A 22923-nucleotide genomic window follows, 5' to 3' on the forward strand; every position below is an offset into this window, starting at 1 on the left:
GGCTTTTTAAATGAAACAGTAGAAGCCATATCGCCCCCTACACATCCTGTAGTGTATTACAGTCTGTCAGAATGACTGTGTGGATCATATGAACATTATACAGCACTTTTGTGACACTTATATGGGGGAAAAGTGACATGCAAAGTCAGCTGGGAAAATGTGAAGAAAATTACTAACAGCATCAATTGTTTTGCTTTTAGACAAACCCTGGCTAGGATCTGAACGATGAGTCCAATATAACAACTCAAAACCTCAAAACAATGAACCCTCAAGCTTAAATGAGGAGCATAACATTTTCCCATTTCAAAAACGCTGCGCAGACCCAGTTATCCCAGCCAAGACTGACAATCTCAAAAGGATGTCCGACATTGCGAAAGACCATCTGACTTAAATGTCTTTACATTAACAAAGAGCAAATGGGTATATTGCTGTGGTCAGGTCTAAACTTCTCGTTTGGGAGCACTTGAGTTTGAGTTTGGATGCAGATTTTACACAGGTCAGCACCAGCTTGCTGACCATCAAGTCAAAACTTTCTGAAAGAGTTTGTTTTTGTGATTTAAATACACTGGGTTCTACCCAAGGTCTGCCTTCTCAAACAGCTTTCCATAATGTAAAGGTTTCCCAAACGTAAAACTCTCAGACGGTATGCGTGATGCATATAGCAAACGCCAGACCAGCTAGACAACGCAGGAATGTTTCTGTCTGGCATTTTCTGCAGGTGCTTTGACTGAAAAATACATCCATGTCTTTTCCTTATGGAAGGAGAAAAACAATGAAGCAGTCAATTCTGACAGTTTCATTGAATCAAGGGCAAAACAAGAGTGATTTGCTGGAGGATCAATGCAGGTGAAGCAGCAGGAGTTTGAACTGATGATCTTAACACAGTGGTGATTTGAGGAGTTAACAAGTAGGTCCCTATTAGTGAAAGTTTCAGAGCATTCAGAGCAAAAAATTCAATCGTACTAAAGGGAAGTTTTCCTTACTTGCTTTAAATGAGTTTGATACAGCGTGTAAAACTGTTACAGTTTGAAAACATTCACTTCCAAGTCCATAAATGGAAACTGAGCTTTAACACAGCCCACTGTGAATTCACTGTTTTTGTGATGCCACGAAAACCAACAAATTTTCACATACCAAACCATTCCCCCTAGAGAGGTTTAGCTTCGCCCATTAAGACATAAGAAGATATAAGAAACTGTTGTTTGAATGAGGCGCAATACAGGACAGACAGTCAGAACAGATCTTTTCTACATACATCAGTCTTAGTAGCTGATCAAACTAAAAACAGCCTGTTTAATTTTTAAAGAGAAATAAATTGAATTATGACCAATATTAGTACTTAAGCTCCCCGGACCAAAAAAATAGTCACCTTGCATGTTTAAGGTGTTAGTGACTTCAGACTCCTCCTCCTTCGGCTATAAATACCTGTGGACTGTGCGACGGAGTTCATAGATTGAGAAAAGGTGGTACAGTGCAGTGAGTGATGTTAATGATTGGCAAAAAGGAGTGATCGTATTTAGGCTGTGCCAAAGGCCACAGTGTGAAGGAAGTAGCTGAATTTGCAGGTGTATCAAAGCATACAGTCATACGGGTTGACCAGCAGTGGCAGAAATTCCAGTCTAGAGGAAATTCTCAGTAGAATTGTGGCTGAAGGACAAAACTGACGGACAGGGACCACTGGCGTGTTTCTCGGCAAAATGGTAACTTTACAGGAGAAGGCAAAAACGTCCTATACTTTCAAAGTAAGTCAATGAAAAGACATTTTATTCTAAGCAATTTTGGAGCATTTCTGTTGGTCCAATCATCATGAAATTTCGCACAATGTAAAGGACAGGAAGTAAACATTTTTTTATTGGACAGCGACGATATGTATTTGCCTGAAACTGACAAACGAAAACGTACCCACTTCATTTTCTGTTTTGTGTGACATGCGTAAAGCTAAGAACCATGGAAAATGGCTGTGGTCGGCTCAAATCATTGCGATAAGACGATTATATAATAAGTGTGAACGTCATATCCATTACTAGCCTTGTAGCTCCAGCGCAAAACTAAAGAAATAAACTTCATTCACCAAACATACCTTGGTGGACGACTACATTTGGGGTAATCTGTTAAGTCTGATTCTAATTCGACCTCATTAAACCCCCTCCAGCAGGTAGGATTACGTTTTAAAGTCACCAGGAGGTCAAAAGCTGGTTGGAATCAATACACATGACTTATCACCTGCTTTTTTCCAAAGGATCTTCCACTAGCAAGTATTTTATCAATTCTCATAAAAACGTCACAGGAAAAGAACATGCAGTCTCTAACAACAGGAGTAACACCTGAGGGCCAACTGGTGAGCTCAGTCTTACTTAAAATAATACACCAGCGTTTTTCAGCCTTTAGCATCTATAGAATGTGGCTGATTACCCTGCATGACTCCCAAAAACGTTTAATGGAAGCCTATGGGCATTTACTTACGCTTCAGCAGCTGCCCATTGGCTTCTAATAGAAGTGTCTTTCTAGCCAATGGTTTTTCTCTTTTTTTCCAAGCACTGCTAAACACACTGAAATTATTATACATGCTAATCGACTGTATTCTACAGCTGCATAAGATAGTGACCAGGTTGAAAAATGCTAGAAGGTTCCTTTAAAGCTCCTCAGACACTAACACTATCGCTATTAGCATAAACCCTGTGTACCTCCTTCCAAAAGAACACATCTGAAATCTGTTTCTCTTGACAAACAGAGCTGTTATTTTGCCGTGAAGAGGTTTTATTTATAAAAGATCATCGGAAAGATGAACGTTCTTATGCAGTGTGTGAGTGAGTGTGTGTGTGAGTGTGAAGCACGAGGAAAGTCTCTCAGTGGATGAGGGATGCAGTTCAGCCAGCAGGCACGACTGGGAGCAAACCAGATAAGACAGCACCGAGATCCACACGCTTCCTGCTTTCCCATGCAGCCCAGCCACTCTGGCTGCCTTCCATATGCAGAAAAGGTATATACGTGTGATCTATCATCATCTTCACTGAAACGAGAGAAGCAGACCTGAGGATGACCGAAGGCAAACCTACGTGAGCGGCTGCTCGTGAATGTTGTGAATGTTGTGTATTCGTTATGTTGGTATTCGTTTCCCTGTTGAGAATCTGGACGCTTGGTTTTTCTAAGCCACAAAAAAAACGGTACACACTTAAAACAGACATTTCTTCAAGGGTTCCTCAGTGAAGAAAATGGGTCTAAATACACTCAAAGAACCACTGGCATGATTAAGGGTTCTTTGCATTGTGAAATGGTTCTTCAGATCGATTGAGAATGTGCTGTGTAGCATCAAAACGTGTTCTTCTATTGTTACAAAGTCAAGCTTGTAATAAGAGGAGAAACCCTTTTTGGTGCTATATAGAACCCTTTTCACAAAGGTTTTATATAGAACCATCTACAGCACATTCTCATTAATCTCAAGAACCATTTAATGATGCAAAGAACCCTATCGAAAGCCACTTTGTTTCCTAAAGAACCCTTGAAGCACCATCTTTAAGAGTGTAGTGTAAGATAGATTTCATCGGCAAAATTATTGTTAACAGGGACGCAACAAAATTTCGGCCACCGAAACTGAGAAACAACTATGGAAAAAAAAAATGGTCGAAAGTTGCTCTTCCGGTTTTGACCGAAAGAGAAAAAAAGGATGAAAATGTTGGTGCATACAAAAGATTAAATAAGCCTATTTATTTACTGTCAGCTCAGTTGTGTCTTTGCAACCAGCCAATAAACTCACAGAAGAAGACGTGGCGTAAACATAATGTAAAACTCAAACTTCATGCCACTGCTTTTTTTTTAAAATATTGAGCCAATTTTACTGAAAATATGAACATAAATCATCTAGAAGATGAAGAATATTTTAATCCTTCATTTTGTCGAAAATATTTGGTTTCAGTGCCGCTCCAAGTGTTTGCTGCGTCTCTCGGCGACGCTGCTCACTTATTTCCGGTACCGGTGTCTGTTTTCACACGTGCTCAGACTGAGAAATCCGAAAGAAATCAGAGTAAGAGTTTACATGCACTGAGAAATCTGATTACTGAGCTAAAATCCAGCTTTCTTCATTGGATTTCTAGATCAGATTTCCAGACTGGAGTATGCTGTTTACATCACCTTTTGAATAATCAGATAACTGCAGAAATTCGATAATGATTGGATTACTGAGTGCATGTAAAAGCACCCAGTGTAAAGGCCAACTGGCATTTTCAAAAAGGGTTTTCTTCCGACAGCAGCAAAATATAAAATTAATAATTTAGTTCATTCAGCATATAATATCCTATCCAGCTTTTCAGCACAAAACCAGTTCCTGATTTTGGACCAGTATCATCTCTAATGTGTTCTCTAATATGTGATAAAACCAGTGTTTTTAAAAACCAGAGGTGTCCAAACAGAATTATACCATATTGCTTTAATTATCACCACCATGGTTTATCATGGTAAGCAGCAGTGAGGGGCTGCTTCTCAAATCGAGCTTAATCATTAGCCGAGCTACTGAGAGAGTAGCAGAAGATTGAGAAGCCTTTGGAAGCACATCTGAAGATGAGGAGGACCACCCTGGAAGATGCAGCGCCAGGGCTCCCCTCCTCACCCGCTGCCAGAACTCACCACAACAAACAGGCTTTAGTGTCGCTGGGTTTAGCGCCACCCTCACAGAGACTAGCAGCATCATTCAATTATCATTACGGCTACATATTTGAGACGATTCATCAAACTGGTCGTGTTTCCATACCAACCTTTTGGTACATTCTGCATTGAGCATCACTGTCCAACAATTTAAGGTGGTCCCACATGTGAGTTCTCAGAGATGTTTGTGCTTTTAGCTTCAGTGCTGCAACTATAACTGATTTATTCTGCATATTTTCCATATAGTAACCGTCATAAGATGTTGCTTAGCCTTATAACTGATATACAACTGTACCAAAAACCGATCCTCTAGTAATACTGCACACAGAATTACATTAGAAAAATGCCAACCTGGTTCAAGTAAGTAAACGAATGTCAGAAAGCTGAACGGAATGACAGACAGTTGTGTTGCGCGAGGAAACGAACACACACTCTGGGCAGACTGCGGTGCAGGGAGGCTGTAATAGGTGGTCAGGGTGCAGACCAGCGTGGTAACCTTAACCTCACTGACGAGAGCTCTCCAAAGCCACAATCACTTCACACTGGCAGCTCACCAGCGCACTCCAAACACACACTCCTCCAACGCATCGCAGCGAACCGCTGAACCACAGTACACACACTCAAGTAGTGCACACCACACAGAGCTGGAGTTCGGCACTTTCCCTCACATCGTACTCATCCACTAGACTTAATACATGAGACGCACAGACTCGATTACGATTCAACACGTCGGGAAATGTTACATTTAATCATGATTTAATGTGATCCAGTTACGTTACTTTTGAGAAATTTGACCCACCCATTGTGATCAAAAACATGATCAGTAGATTTTACTACCATTCAATGATTACAGAGGTGGTTAAAGGAGAATTCCACCAATTTTTGGAAATTCCTGTGTAATTAAATCATTAAGTTGTAAACAGAGAGTGGGTTCAGAGTGGTTTGGTGTGAAATGCCATTCTAGAGAAACTCACAGTAATATATATATATATACACACACACACACACACGTATAAAAGCTGGTGGTTTTAGATAGAAAATAAAATGTCTATATTTGTGTTGTAGTCATGGTTCCCCTGGTTCCTATCACCACCACTGTAAAAAAATCTCTACAATCAACCATGTCACATCAAACCACCCTGATGTTTAGGGCCTTCTGTCCAGTTCCTGAAGTGCCAAGCAATGAGTATCTACCATGACACCACAGAGAAAAACAATGTACTGAATGGACAGTTTTCACTTGGGCAGAGACTTTATATTATAATCAGAATAAATCCATGAAATAAAAATAAACTAAAAATCAGAAGCATGTATTTCTTAGGCCACAGACTCGTTAAGCTCTCTCTGAAGGGCTAGAAGCCTCAGGGTCCCCCCCCCCAGGAGAGAAGGCCTACTGGCTCCATGAATCATCCAGCTCCTATTTTTAGTGCGCTTTAATGTTGTTCCTCAAAGAAAGAGTTACTGAGTAATCAGGTAGAGTTACTCTAATACATTCCAGCATGAGCGCCATTACTGAGGATGACACGGCACATAAAACCGGCTACTACTCAAACTCACTTAACTCCAGAGGGCTGTGGGTTCTCTCTCAGTGTTTGGAGGAAAGTAGTGACAGAAAAGAGAAAAAGGCACAAAAGCTTTACTGCCCCCTCCAGCAGGCCGGACTGACCGGCCTTTTCACTGCATCTCAGAGTTTATCTCTGTGCTGATGGACACGACGCTGTGAATGAGAGAACTGTCAGCTCTCTCTCTCTCTGTCTCTCTCTCTCTCTCTCTCTCTCTCTCCCTCTCCCTCTCCCTCCTACACAACAATGCAAGACACATCACTAAACCACTTCAGTATTAAAGAGAAAGGGAGGGAGGGAGGGAGAGAGAGAGAGAGAGAGAGCAAGAGAGAAGAGAGTGCAAACAGAGAAGAAAGAGAGCAAGTACAGAGTGAAAGGAGTGAAAGGAAAAGAAAGAAAGAGAAAGCATAAAGCGTAAAGAGAGAGAGGGAAGTAGAGAGAGCATAGAGAAAATAGAAAAGGGAAGGAAAGGCGAGAAAGAACAGAGAGGAAAAGAGTTTGAGAATAAAGAGATAAAAAGAATAAGAGAGAAAAAGAGAGAGAGAGAGTACAGACAGAGAGAGACAGTGAGAGTACAGTGTAAGAAGAAAGAAAGAAAAAGAAAGAGAGACAGAGGGAGAGAAGAGGAAGCATAGAAGTAACAGAAAAGAAAAGGTGAGAAAGAACAGAGAGAGGGAAGGAGTGTGAGAGTAAAGACATGAGAGAGACAGAGCGAAAAAGAGAAAGGAGAGAGCAGACAGAGAGAGTGAGAGTATAGTGAAAGAAAGAAAGAAAGAAAGAAAGAAAGAAAAAGAAAGGAAAAAGAAAAAGTATAAAGTGTAAAGAAAGAAAGGGAGCACAGAAAAAAGTAACAGAAATGAAGAGGAGAGAAAGAACAAAGAGAGGGAAAGAGTGTGAGAGTAAAGGGGGGGGATAAAGAGAGAGAGAGCGCAGGAGTGCAAGAGAAACAGGAAAAAGAAAGAATGACATACAGAGCAAAAAAGAAAAAGAATAAGAACAGAGAGAGAGCAGAAAGTAAAGAAAGAAAGATCAAAAGATAGAAACAGCAGAGGGAGAAGAAAAGGGAGAGATAGGTCAAAGGGACAGGGAGTAAAAGAATAAGGAGAGAGACAAAGGAAAGAAGTGAAAAAGAATAAAGTGAACGAGTGACTAAGACTGAAAAGGGAAAAAAAGGAAAAAATAGGAAGCAAACAGAGAAAAAGGAGGAGAGAAAGAAAAAGGAGAGCGAAACAAAAATCAATCAAGCGGCTTGTGAACACAATTCTAAACCACTTTTACTAAACAAACACGAGTTTAACAAACAAACACACACACAGACACACACACACACACACACACACTTACTCACACACACACACACACACTCACACACACTCACACACACTCACACACACACACACACACACACACACACACACACACAGACACACACACACAGACACACACACACACACACACACACTTACTCACACACACACACACACACACACACACTCACACACACTCACACACACTCACACACACTCACACACACTCACACACACACACACACACACACACAGACACACACAGACACACACACACAGACACACAGACACACAGCATGACTGGAGCCTTTGAACAAAAACTGCTCAACTACACAAGCACAGACCCTCTGCTCCTAAACAGGAGAAGCTACTGGGCGAAAGGATTCAGAGAGACAGCGCAGGTCCAGAACACTGACCCTGAGGAGAACCGGCCTCACTTCCTGTGCTGTTTTCAGCCTGAGAGCAGGAAGCCTGAGCGGTGAAGGACCAGCACACACACACACGCACACACACACACACACACGCACACACACACAAACACTAACACACGCACATCGGTGGAAATGGAGATTGTTTGCAAATGCTCCACTTCCACATTACAGCTGTAGGATAAACTGACTGCACTCGTCTGAACACACACACACACACACACACACACACACACTCGCATGCTCGCACACTAGGAGTATGAATAATCACGCATTTAAACAGTGAACTGAGCTGTTGAGCACTTTCACAAACAGAAGATGATTTGATTCGCCATACGGCTACACTCACTTTACCAGGCTGAAGTGGCACAAATCCGATTTTCTGCCCTAATGTGACTCAGATCGGATGTTTTCAGGGCTGTGTGGACACGCAAATCTGATCTCTTCAAATCCGACCTGAGTCACTTTCTTGTGCTTTTTTTTTCCACTGCGCCATCATTCAGCGTTACCATGGCAGCAGCGCCGAACAGAAGTTGAAGCCTGTAAACGGTGGGAAAGCAGCTCATCTCACCTTTTCTCCTTCGTCTCGCTCTAATAATGAAGCTGAGAGCTGATCAGAGTTAATTATCTTCTCAGCGAAGCTCGTTCTGCTCGTTAGTTTGTGCTGATGATGAACGTGATTCATTCAGGTGACGTTACTGAGTAGGATGTGATCATGAGGGTCATTTCATGATGCCGGTTCGTCACATTAATGACAGATTTGAGTCACTTATCTGAACGAGTGTGAACCATCGAGTAAGAGAGATCGGATTTGAGCAAAAAATCTGATTTCAGCAATGAGGCTTGTAATGTGAACATAGCCTGTGAGGCCTACAGTGTCTGCTAACACATCCAAACATTTGCAGATGTTTCCTCTGAAATGAGGGGTATTAACACTGCAGTAACAGCCTCTACTGTTCTGGGAAGGCTCTAGATGTTGGAACATTGCTGTGAGGATTTGACAGAGCATTAGTGAGGTCAGGTACTGATGTTGGATGGTCAGTTCTGGATCCTAACTCATCCCAAAGGTACTGAAAGGAGCTCCATCACTCCAGAGAACACAGTTCTGCTCCACAGCCGCTAGGCATTGGGCAGGTGACCTCAGGCTCATGTGCGGCTGCTCTGGAGCACCCATTCTATTAGTCAGTCTGTTTCGTGGTGTGAAAGAGTCAGGATTGTTCACAGTGGTGGTGATAGGAACCAGATGCCCACCTCTAAAAGCTCCCTCACAGAAAGTTACTACATGAAATTGTTGTGAATATGCAACTCGTGTCTGAGACACTGTTTTATGTTAGAGAGGTTTGGGTCCACAATGAGGGCGTTATGAGGCAAAATAGTCCCCAAAGGCACCTTTTTTCACATTTACTACATTTACCATCAACATTACATACAAAAACTTGGTGGTAAATGAAACTAACATTTATGTTTTGGATACTGTGACGCCTGATTCTTATCACCACCACTGTAAACCATTTCATCAAACCACTCTGAATGGCTTTGTTTACCTCTCAGCCACTGAATTCTGCAGAATATTTCAAAAAAATCGGTGGAATTCCCCTTTAAGAAGAAAACGTTAACTTGGCACATCCCTATTACATTCCACACACCGCTCTACTGCCGCACAAAGAACAGGGTCACTCATACTGGCTTACTGTACTGAATTGAATTTGGATACACCCGTTAGGCATTCATTATTCCATACAGTACATTTTGTGTCCAATTACGATCTGATCCATCCTGCAGTGAGCACCGTACAGTGAGCGTTATTGTGAGTGACAGAGACGTATTGGAGCAGAGGAAGGATGTATGATTTAGAACAGCTGGTTTCTATCTGAGCGTTCAGATAAGCAGAGACACACCGTGCTTCATTACTAATGAACGGAACAGGAACGTCCCTCTTTCAATCATGTGCCTCCACTTAGCGCACCACCCCTATTCTCTTACACTGTTCACACAGGATGTCCCTGAGATGGGGAAAACACACACAGACCTGCAATGAGAGACAGATTCTTATCAGTCGTACAGTAGGCCGGACCCTGAATAGACCCTTATCAGACTGTGAGGGGAGTCATTAGGGATGGGCGGTTTACCTCCTCTAAGGTGGTCCTATTGCTTACAGGCTTTCAGCCGCACTCACAGCTCATATAACGTCCACTGAAAAGCCCTGCTAACATTCACAATATTGACCATTATTGTGGATACAGTCAGTAGTTCTGACTAACTGCAGAGATCATTACAAAGAGAGCATAATTAGGCCATGTCAGTCAGAATTAGTGCAGCGCTGTATGTGAAAAGTTGAATAAAAATCGTTTGTACTAAGAGTTTTTATTTTTTTTTGTCTGTGCCAACATATCAGATGTCAGAAAAAAATATATTGTCACATCTGTATTGGGAAAATTTCAGGGTAATAATAATAATAATAATAATAATAATAATAATAATAATAATAATAATAACAACAACAACAACAACAACAACAACCCCTATGTTATATATACACACATATATGCAACTACTTTTAACGTAACAGTATGTTCCATATATATTATATATACATGTTAGCACCTATATAATACTACTAATAATAATAATAATAATAATGACATATATTGTATAGTTATATACGTAGATACATATACATTTATATACGTGGATATATGTAACATAATATATCCCATATATTTTATATATGTAACTACTTTTATGTAATAATATATTCCATATGTATTATGTGTAAGTAACTGTATGTAATAATAATGTCGTACATGTATTATGTGTACATATATATGTATTAAGTCCCTTAATGTATAAGGAAGTAATGTATAATTTTTTAAAGTATAATTAAATCCATAATGTATTATATATGTATATAAAACCAACAGAAATGGTGCAAAATTACTTGGGAAAAATTATTTAACCATTTACTTCCATTCAAAGTTGAGAACGTTTTTCCTCGTCCTGTAAAGTTGCCTTTTTACGAGGTTTTGTTCCGACAGCAGCGAAATGTGGTTCCTGTACATAATAAATGTCCCATATGTTTAATACACATAAGTACTTTTATGTAATAATTATAATTCAGTATGTATTAAATATGTGTGTGTATCTGTATGTATAGTAGCAGGATTTTTTCCAAGCATAACCCTTAACTTTGACCTTGGGAACCAAAAAAATGAAACACAGAGCTTTTGTAAAAACTCTGGATCCCTGCGCTTCTGTATGTCAGTCCTCTGGCTTTGAGTCATTTCTGTCCTGAAAAAAACATACAAAAACAAACACACGCGCATTCAAATGTCACAGAGAGCGGCAGGCGGCATTGCTAGAAGTTCAGAAATTAGTAAGAGAAGTTGTTGGGCCTCTGTGCCCTTTCCAGCAACCCCACAGACACACACACACACACACACACAGTGAAACACATGACCTCAGCCTAACCGCAGATCATGTGCAGTGCGTACACAAAACCACACACATCACACACACAGATGCTTATAACACATGCACATACAAACTCTGCAACACACACACACACACACACACACACACACACACACACACACACACACACAACCCCCCACCAATGTCTCTCTGGAGGAGCGTGTGAAAACTTGCAAATGTGTCCTCTCGGGGAACACAGGAAGTCCTGAGACAATGCAGAGGCTTCGCGAAGGGGCCAAGCACCCGGTCACCAAACAACCTCCATTTAAAACCAGTACACAAAACAAACATACACAAACACACAAATACACATACACACTCACACGCACATACACAGCTACATCATGTAGGTGTCTACACATCATATTTTGACTGTCAGGACTGAAATGAATCAGCTACAACTGAAGATTCTTAGAGATAAAAAGACCCTATTATATCTGCCAGATGTTTTCAGTTCTGATTGATAAACATTAGGGATGCGCACGGGTACCCGAGCACTCGGTTAACCGCTTGAGGTGCCAGTATTCAGATACTGAAATCACTATCCAGGTGTATAACTACAGTTCATAGCAGGAAGAATGGGCTAACCATTCAGAAAAAAATTGTTTTTACATGACTGTAAAACGGATAATTGCGTAAGCCGGCATATGTTATGTTAGGCAGAGACAGTGCGGCCGGATTTGGCTTACGACACTAACTCTGCTAACTACGCTAACTATGCTAAGCTGTTCCTAACAGATGTTAGCCAGCCCCAGGAACAGTGTGAAGATATTTCTCTGACTAATAAATGTTGGTACATCATCTACTGAGGAGAAGAGACCTTGTAGTGAAAACAGCGCATCAGCATCCACCATTGTACCAGTTAGCCTTAGCGCATTAGCTCATCTGAAGAGGCAGCCTTGACATGAAAACCTACCAGTTTCTCACAGTTATTTCTGAAAAATTAAAGTCTTCAAATTTTAACCTCCAGTGTCAACATCTAAAAATGCTATGCTAAATTTGGTCTATTTTTTGGTGTTGTTGCTTTTTCCTTCTCCACAGTTAAGCAGATATGCGGTCTTTAACTCTCACAGGTACTCAGATAGCCAGAATGTACTTCTCTAACAAACAACAAACTGCCTGATGTAGGAATCTGAACAGATATAGACCAAAGCCAAATCTGATTAATCCCTACTGAACTAAGTGTTTTGACATTAGACATGTTGGCATGTAGAATCTGTGCTTTCTGTTGGTTACTGTGTTTCCTATCACTGTGTAAAAGATACACAAAGCTTCCTTTATTGTTTGGCGTGTGGTCATTTGAGCTCCTAAGCTCACTCAGAGTGCAGTTCAGATCAATAGACATGTATTATTGATTTGTTTAACCACAATAACAATCTGATTACTGATAGGTGATTCTTCATGTGTTTTCTTGTTAAAATGGTGACAAACTAAATAAAATTCTTTATAAATGCAGCAACAGCACTAAGAAATCACACTTTTAACAAGGAAAAGTAGGTCAAATGACTTGACTAAACAGCTTAAACAGGGTTAAAGAATACAATCTACAGGCTAAAAGCTGCCTATGAGCAGCACAGTGAGGACCAGCGTTTGCGGCTGAGTCAATACACCTCATGCCGGGGGCTCAATTCGAGGTCAAGACCTTTACAGTAACAGTTCTGCAAAACAGCAAAAGCTATACCCCAAAGATTACCATCAGAGATGGTTCAATACCACTTTTTTTCACTATACTGATACTGAAACCTTCAGTATCACCATGTATCACCAATCTGATACTTCCTGTTTAAAATGAGCTGTTTTTTACTGAAGCACTTCAATGCAGTTGATCATCTAAAGATAAGCCATCATGTTCAAACTATTCACTCACTTTACATATATAATGTGAAACATCCCATATATCTGGTGCCAACTGTAATGAACATGATGTTAACTGCACGCCTAAATCATCACTTACGCCTCAAACCTATTACTTTAGCCCTGTAAGCATTAACATAAAGCCAGTGTGCTCAGGACACGGTGTGTTTAACCTTAAAGAACATTACAGCCATTCAAGATATCAAACTTCAAACTCCACCGTAAAGCAGATAAGCTGAGCTTTCCGACAGCACGTTATATGCAGTCCTGTATGTCGTATTTCTCTGTGAAATCCCAGGCCTGATCTGATCTTCACTCATCTGTCCATTAGACCAGCGTATGCATATCAACATTCTTTACTAGACTTTTTTTTTGTACAGTCATCACTTGGCAGCCAATCAGAGGACCCTCCAGCAGATCCAATCAAAGTACAAATGCCTTTCAAACACAGCGCTGAGGAGGCTGGAGACACTTGAGAAAAGTTCCCAGTTTCTCAAAAGCATCTTAGTGTTAGGATCATCTTAACTGGTAGAGACAGTGTTTAGTGTGATGCTCGCTCTACCATTTAGGAATCATCTTTATGCTGGGACACTTTTGGGAAACCCAGCCCTGAGTAGGAATTCAAATTGCTTTGTTCTGCATGTTTTTGTTGTGTTTTTGGTAGAAAAGTAACCAATATTAACCAATATATTTTGCTGCTGTCGGGAAACAAAACCTTGTATCCCCATTTTTGTCGTTTTTCAGTTTTTGACATCATTTGAAAGTGTCTGTTACTTTTTATATTGTGTTTAAATTTCATGATGAAAGGACCAAAAGAAATGGCCCAAACTTACTTCTGAGAATTCTAGTTCCATAGACTTAAATAAGAGTAAAGTACATTTTTTCCTTCTCCTGTAAATTTAGCATTTTGGAGATACGAGGTTTTGCTCCGACAGCAGCGATTTGCATACTATTTTCATCTTTAGCAATTGTGTTCAATAACGTGTTACTGAGAAACTGAGTTTGTGCTGAATCTGATGCTATAAAACAAGTGGAAACATTAAAGGTCTTAAGTAACCAACAGTGCCATATGGTATGCAGTAACAACAATGCTACAACTTTAAGACAAGGAGCTTTTAAGTATAAATATAGTTAATAAACATTTTACACATAAGCTAATTGATGCATCTGAGAGCACTTTCGGCTATTATAAACCAGCTGTGCAGCTTAATTACCCTGAGGCCTGGGCCCCCTCAGCGAGCCGCGCGCCGAGGCCCATGGCGTGTGGGTTCCACAGAGGTGCTGTGGGAGTGCGTGTGGAGTGTGAGAGGGTGCGGGCAGGCAGTCTGCTGTCCTCCAGCACGCGTGGGAGGATATTAATAGCGCTGAGAAGCCACAGTTTCACAGGCCTTCCACATCGCAACCCCACCTCTTCTCAGCTTTAGACGACTGGCGTCTGACTGCAGTCCATCTAGATAAGCCCGACTGTCACAGGAGGAGCGTGGTGGAAAATAAGAAAGAAAGACAGAAAGAAAGAGACTAAAAAAAACAGCGTCTGAGGGGGAGAGACAGAGAAACTCAGACACCCAGATGATTTACAGTGCGCTTCCTGTGTAAAACCACAATTGCAGCACAATACGTAACTGGGTAGAGAAGGAAAAAAAGGGGGAAAGCAGAGAAGAGAGAACCCACACCACTGTGTTGATAGAAAGATCTCACAGCAAGAAGATGTCCAAGCCATTACAACAAGCAAGGGAGCACAGGGAACAACCTAATGCGAGGTTAAATGTGTATGTAATTGATAGCAACATCACTTACAAAATATCAGTCAAAAATTTTGTATAAATTCACTCTAAAAGCTTCTGTATCATAAAATGAACGATCTTTTCCCTGAAAAGTGTTTAGACTATTGAGTAAAGAAACACTTGATGAAATATTACAGGTCATGGCTGAAATTTAGCATCTTTTGAAGCATACAGGCCTCAACAACTCACAGTGAGAACTAAAGTACAGCCTCCCAGTTTGGTTAGTTTTAACACAAGCCTCCCAAAACAATGAGAGAACTCTATATAAATATAAAACAGTCAATATTTTGGATGCTTTTATTCCTCAGAAATGTAGTGCAGACAAATATGATAACAGTTCTCATTATTAGGATAAATTACATCACATTGTCTGTGTTTACATGCAAAGATCTTTGCCAATCCGATTGAATTAATTCCGATTATAGATTAAGACTGAGGTGTTTATTCTCACTCTACTCAACAGTCTGACGAAAATCTCCGTTTACATCCTCACTACAAATAATCAGATCCAAAATTACACACAAAGTACCTCTTAGTGTAGACGTTACCATGACAACCAGCATCACGTGAGTCCAGTCAGAGTGAGATGAGCAGCAGTGAGCAGCGCTTGTGTTTTTCATTACTTTAAAATTATGTCAGACTCAGGAAAACGTCCTTCACATGTCCTTATTTAAGAAGGCCGAGAGGAAGACGTCGTGTTCTGAGACACATAAGCTGGACGTCCGTCCCACCGCCGTCTTTTAAAGATCAGAGCATAAACTTCGTCTCCTCTGCAGACCAGTTTCTGCTCCGCCATGTTGAACGGTATAAACTTTCACTATGACGCGACGAACATGATCAGAACGGACTTAAACTTTCCGATAGGGAACGTAATCAGATACAGGCGTTTACACAGATATTATTCTTCTATTTAACAGATTATTTACAGGATTACCCACCTCGTACAGTCGGATAGAAACTGTATTCTGAATGGCCTCAATCAGACTAGACTATTCAAATTGCGGTGTTTACATGGACGTATTCTATTCTGATTGAGTGATTAATCGGATTGTTTACAGATTATATGCTTGTATTTTTATCATATCGTCAATATTGTCAGTTCTTAAAGACTTCCCAACTCCAAACAGAGCATAATTAGCCCTGTTTTATAAATAAACCACTCTATACATTTTTCATTGTTTTTCGTGTTTCTTATTGTGTGTATTCTTTGTCTTTTTCAGTCAGATGAAAGAAAAAATATATATTGCGACACATCAAGTATTGTGAAAACTTACTAAAGTATCGTGATATTATACTTATCCCAGATTTAAATGATATTGCTGATATTTGTGCTCAAAATTGATTTGCAGATGTTTGGAAGCCTCTTTTTTTACTACTTACATTAATTTTGATGAATATATTGAATATATGAAGCATTTAGGCTTGAAAGATCACTAAGCTCAAATAACGTTGGATTGTTTTGAAGTAATTGTGTTTTGAATCAATTTACCCCAACAAATGTTACAACTAGGCCATCTTTTCGAGTTAACCCCACCTTTGGGGCATGCTCTAGCATTTGCCACCCTGCCATTTTTGGCCAAACTGTTCATAAACAGCAGGTGCACAAAAGCAGTGAAAACCTATTGTGGTATCAGCTTCTAGTCTTTCCAAGCAGCCTTAAAAACTGACCCATCTGTCCTAAAGTGGGCAGCTAATGCCATTTCTTTCATTTCAATTTAAATTCCTTTACTTTTTACTCTCCAAGCCACACTTTCTCTGATGAACCTAGATAGCCCGTTCTACGTGGCTTATTAAATCTAGTTCAAACCTGTACGGCACCAAACACAACCCAAAGCAGCAAACTCACTTAGCAGAAGAACATTAAATTTGCTGAAGCAGTTTTTTTTGGAAAGGAGTGGAAACTTCATTAGGTGAGACAAAAACATGTTAGGCTGATGAGATCAGACACTGGGAGAGAGTCCGAAAGGGAAAAAAAAAAAGAAAAAAACAAAGCAGGCCATCGTGCTGGAAACCTTGACTTATAGGGAACAGTCACCAATTGAACTGCTATAAAAAAATCAGCTCCTTGAAATCCTGCAGTGTTTATGAGCGTCTCCATAGAGGCATGAGGGGGTAAATACTCCCAGGATGAGTGAGGGATCAAAGTCAGCTTCTTCACCGGGGTTAATGACACCGCAGCCTCACAAAAGACTCGCACGTTCAATGGCTTTCAAAAGAGCTTCACAAGAAACAAACTCGAAGAACTTGCGCTGCTTACTGATCAGACCGACGGCTCAGAAGAAAAGCACTCTAATGACACTTTCCTTTTTGGTTCTCTCTGCTTCACTCGCCTTTAGCACCTTAGCAACAGAAACACAAACAACTCGCTCAAGATGTTTGACAGATATTTGTTCAAATGAGAGCACGAAAACACTTAACTCATTCTTGTGGCATTACTGCAGTGCCACGCTGGGTCAGGTCGCTCATTAGCGTCTGAGCTACATGCTCTGCGCTGCACAGCTTCACCCGCGGTTATTGATTTAGGATCACACAGTTCGGGACCTTGTGCTACATACCTTCCGTGTTAGCCACTGGCATGAAGTCGCACAGTAATTACTCTTACTTTAGCTACTGGCCCGGGGTCAGACAGCAAAAGGCTTCTTGCTACTAACCTTCAGCATTGGCTGCTGACCAGGAAATACTTTCTAGGGACGATATTATGGAAAAAAATACACATATAAGTACAAATATATACATAAATACATATATGTATGTGTATATACATACACACACATATATATATATATATATATACACACACACACACACACACACACACACACATACATACATATATATATATATATTTGACATAAATCTGAAAATACCTGTTGTCCTTTACATTGTGTGTAAATTTCATGATGAACAGACCGAGAGAAACAACCCATAATGGCATGGAAAATAGTCTGGTTCCACTGACGTACGTTAAAAGTGAAGTATGTTTTTTCCTTCTCCTGTAAAGTTACCATTTTGTAGATACAAGGTTTTCTTCCGACAACAGAAATCTGATCGCATTTACTTTGTAAAGTTATGTTTTACAATCATATGTTTATGATGCAACAAACAGATGGTGAATTTGGCAGGTTTTCATCTGGTTTTTCATTGGTTGAACCAACTATGTAAATAAAAGAAAGCAGAAAACGCATCTGAGACACATCATGAAAAAGTTCAAACAAGATCAAGAATCTAACATCTAACTGGTGCTTTGACACCTTTAGAGGGCAGCAGTGAGCAATGTGAAGTATCGAAAGCGAGAAAGCTAATCAGCCACTATAGTTTTATGCTTTAGTTGTTGCACACAATGAACAAAAAAAATGTATTAGTTTATCACACTTATTTGCATAGCAGCTACAATTTCATGACCATGAAAGTCTTATTCATTGCAGAGCACAATATTTTGGTGATCATGGGCTACTGTACTAAAATATCTGTATTTTTTCCATTTATATCAGATAAATAGTATATTTCTCTATAGTGATAATCCATGTGGATGTAGTTCTGATTTCTACATTGTATGTATGTATGTATGCATTGTCGTGCATGTATGTATTTACATGAAAAATATCGAATATACCAAAATATGACCAAAAACTAAACACACAGTGATTTCAATACAATTATGTTTAGGACAGTGATTAAGCCCAGTTCAGGATTACATAGGATTCCGAATAGAGATTTTCCAATAAAAGGAAAATATAGTCCATGACTAGGCTTAATCCCTGTCTGGGAAGCCGCCCTTACTGTTTCATTTATTGTACTTAATCCAATTAAATCAGGACTAATTCTGCTGTCTGTGTAATGAAACATGCAGTTAGTCATTACCGCTGATCTCGTCAGTTTACTACAGTGATGTAATGATGTAATTAATCATAACAAAGATGAATATCGCTGTATAGCCTTCCTGTAGGACTTCGTACTACATATCAATTCCATTAACCACCAAACTGGCATTAGATGGGCAGCAGCTGCCTCCCGATTAGCCGCTGATCTAGAACCACACAGTCACATCAAATGAGCCCTCTAATCAGTGCTTTTCACTGTGAACTGTGAGTATCCAGATCAATCAGAGCTCCTAAAGGAGTTTCTGTGGGTGTTCTGATGAATCAAGGCATTAAAAATATACATTATTTTGGTCTCAATAATGCAGACCAAGTTGAGCCATAATGTGCCATCCTACCACATACCATTAGCTACTGACTCGGGATCAGACGGCCTCGACCTTTGTGCTACATACCATTCCCATCTCTCACACAAGGTGGAGGCTTGACGTTGAACACAGGGAATGTGTTCCACAGCTTAGTTTAAGCAGAATAAGAATAAAACAAATCCCACTGGAATGAGGTGGAGTAATCTCTAATATAAGGAGTCAACAGCATCCATAGTGACCGGATTAGTCACACTATTGACAGGATTAATCTGTTTCAGCTGCATAAGGTAACACGTGAGAACTGTGTAAACAGTGAGAAGAGAAAGCAAAAAAAAAAGTTTTAGACAAACAAATTAGAGGAAAATGACCCTCAGCGAGGAAACCTCCAACATATGCAAAGTCATGGTTGAGGCCCTAAAGCCGCCCTGATGAACCACAGAGAGCCGGTTTTCAGTTTGTGCCTTTGGATAAATCTTTGATAAAGAGATAACTTTACACTACGTCCTTATGAAACTTCTGATATCAAGAATTAAATGCCATTTTATGGCAAGCTGGTTTAATCCACAGTTCTTTGTCATAAACAAGTAAAACTTTCAAAAATGTTTAGTAATAGGGCAAAAAATACTGGGGTAAAAAATGAAATTCTAAAGTTCAAATATTAACTTTTAACAAAACTAACTATTAACATTTATGCATGTAGTATTACACTTACCACTATTAAGAATTCATAGCTCTTCTCAATGCATTTTAATGGAAGAAGCAATTTTACTACTAGAAATTAAACCACAAATTGTATAAGTAAAAAAGAAATGGAGACATTTTATTTACTTCTATTAGAAGTCTGAATTAATTTTTTAGTTAAATTTGAACTGTGTGTTCGAATATAACCCGGACCAAGTTTCATATAACCCAAACCAAGTTTTATATAACCCGAACCAAGTTTTATATAACCCGAACCAAGTTTTATATAACCCGGACCAAGTTTCCACTACTATCAATTTTTGACTTTTAATGTGTAGTAATTCAAATTCTAACATGTTTAAAATTTCTACACTTGTGAAAACTTGAATGATTAAAAGATTTGATCAACTGATCGCTGTTGTCGAAACAAAATCCTGTATCTTCAGTAGGGGTGGGCAATATGATGGTATTTAATCAATATTGTGATAAATTAGGTCACGATATGCTTTTCTGAGCATATCATGGATATCATCAGTACTTAAAGAGCACGGACTAATTACATTTCATTATAAACTGAGCAAAATTAGGCCTGTTTAATTGAATCTAGTGCAGTGCAGTTTGTAAAAGACTGAATAAAAATCATTCAGGTTGTAGGTTTATTATTATAGTTATTTGTTAGGTGGAACTACAGGTACCATCAACTTATCAAATCTCAGAAAAGCTACTTATCGTGTATCTTAGTGAGTATAGTGATACAACTAGTTTACATTAGTTACATTAGGCAGTTTATATTAGGTTAACTCCTTAAATGGCCAGGGTCGAAGCTGGGCCCAAAGTTTATTATACACTTCTATGACCTAAATATAGCTCAGCCGGTCCCTGTAGTTACTGAATAACAAGCCGTAGTATGTATTAAGTCTGGGATTTTAAGGGGTTAATGTTCCCCACTTAAGAAAACACATTAGTTAATGAGTGTGTTTACATGCACTCAATAATCCGATCATAATCGGATTTTTGCAGTTATCTGATTATTCAAACGGTCGTGTAAACATCACACTCTGATTTCTTAGATCAGAGAAAGGTCTAGAAATCCGATTCAGAAATCTGATAAAGAGAGCTGGATTTTAGCTCAGTAATCAGATTTCTCAGTGCATGTAAACTCTTACTCTGATTTCTTTCAGATTTCTCAGTCTGAGCATGTGCGAAAACAGACTGCGGTACCAGAAATAAGTGAGCAAAACACTTTTGAAGCAATGCTGAAACCAAATACATTTTTAACGAGATTAAGGATTTAGATATTCTTCATCTTCTAGATGATGTGTGTTCATGTTTTCAGGTAAAGTGGGTCGATGTTTAAAAAAAAAAAGCTGCGTCATGAAGTTTGAGTTTTACGTTACGTTACGTCCCGACTTCTTCTGTGAGTTTATCGGCTGGTTGTAAAGCAGAAATCTGATTAGTGTCTGACTCATGTAGACCTGGAGTTTCCCCATTATCTGATTACTCAAGTGCATGTAAATTACTGACAAAATCTGACTATTAAGTGCATGTAAACGCATGCACTTAAGTTGAACAATTTTTCAGCCCTAACTGGTGGTTCTGGATAGTAGATAAACTGTCTACATTTGTGTTGTAGTCATGGCAACCCCTGGTTCCTATCACCACCACTTTAAAGAAATCTTGGTGGAATTCCCTCTACGTTTAAACACCAATACAGGGCACTAATGACATTTTTATTTCTGAAATCAGGAAATTGTTAGCGGCTAACATCTTTCCATTCCATTCAGCTCTATTAAACCTGCCACACAAGTTTACCACCTGCACTTCATGACTCACCCTAAACGCTTTCCTACCACAGTCCTGCTCTGATTCTGAGGGATGTTATCCACTTAATCCACAGCTCACTTCAACAACAGGAAAACAGAGAGAAGAGAGAGGCTTCATATTTTTAAGAAACAGAGGAAATGATGAATCAGGATGGAACGTTTTATCTCACACACTCTCTCTTACTAAAACACACACACTCAACCTGAGTATCAGACTACCTGAACAACAGGTGCACCATCCACACATGTAATACACCCCTCCGCACAACATAAAGCTATGTGAAGGGTGTGGTCCTGTCTTTATGACAAACTCAGACAGACAATCCCCTCCTCCGCCTGACGCTTTGAACAGGACAAAAGCCAAATGTTATAGAGCTCCGTTCTAGAGTTACGGCCATTTCAAAGCTGCAGAGCTACCGAGCGCTTCTCACTGCACCCTGAACTCTAACAACACTTCAACGATACAAAGGACACATGGATTTATTTGTATTGGTTGATAAAACACTATTAATAAAATGGTTTGGTTCACAATGCAATTAACTTACTGCTCTAAAATAAGGACGATCATGGTTAAAATAACAACAAAAAAATGAAGAAAACAAAAGATAGTCATATGCAAAAGTTTGCACACCCTTGCTCAAATTACGTCTAGTTGATTTTCTGAGTTAAAATAAATGAATACTATAATTTTTTATGAGTTTAACACATTTGAAAAAAGTTACATGTATAACATGCCTTAACTTCTGAACAGACCACAGTTCGTATTTAATGTTTTATTTATTTCCAAATATGTGAAACTCCTATACAAAAAATAAACGTCAGTTGTATTTTTGTATGAATTTAACATATTTGAAAAAAAAATAAAACATTAAATATGCCATAACTTTTGCACAGACATTGGGTTATATTTAATGTTTTTTTATATTTTAAACTCATATACAAATTTTAATTGTTTAGTTTTAATTTATTTTTGAGTTTAACATTTAAAAAAAAAAAATATGCCAGAATTTTTGCAGACCTCATGTTATATTTGTTTTTTTATATTTTAAATTCATATACAAAAATAAATTTAGTTTTAAGTTATTTGAGTTTAACATATTTGAAAAAAATAAAACAAATATTAAACATGCCATAAGTTTTGCACAGACCTCGTGTTATATTTAATTTTTTTAATATGTTGAACTCATAT

General features: G+C 39.2%; 1 protein-coding gene across 1 annotated transcript in view; it reads right to left on the reverse strand.

The window, feature by feature from the left end:
- The window catches only part of tnfrsfa (tumor necrosis factor receptor superfamily, member a), a 50547-nt gene that overhangs the window by 21262 nt on the left and 6362 nt on the right, over positions 1–22923 (reverse strand). The window lies entirely within an intron of this gene.

This window comes from Colossoma macropomum, unplaced genomic scaffold, assembly GCF_904425465.1.
Source record: "Colossoma macropomum unplaced genomic scaffold, Colossoma_macropomum, whole genome shotgun sequence".
Classification (NCBI taxonomy): Eukaryota; Metazoa; Chordata; class Actinopteri; order Characiformes; family Serrasalmidae; genus Colossoma; species Colossoma macropomum.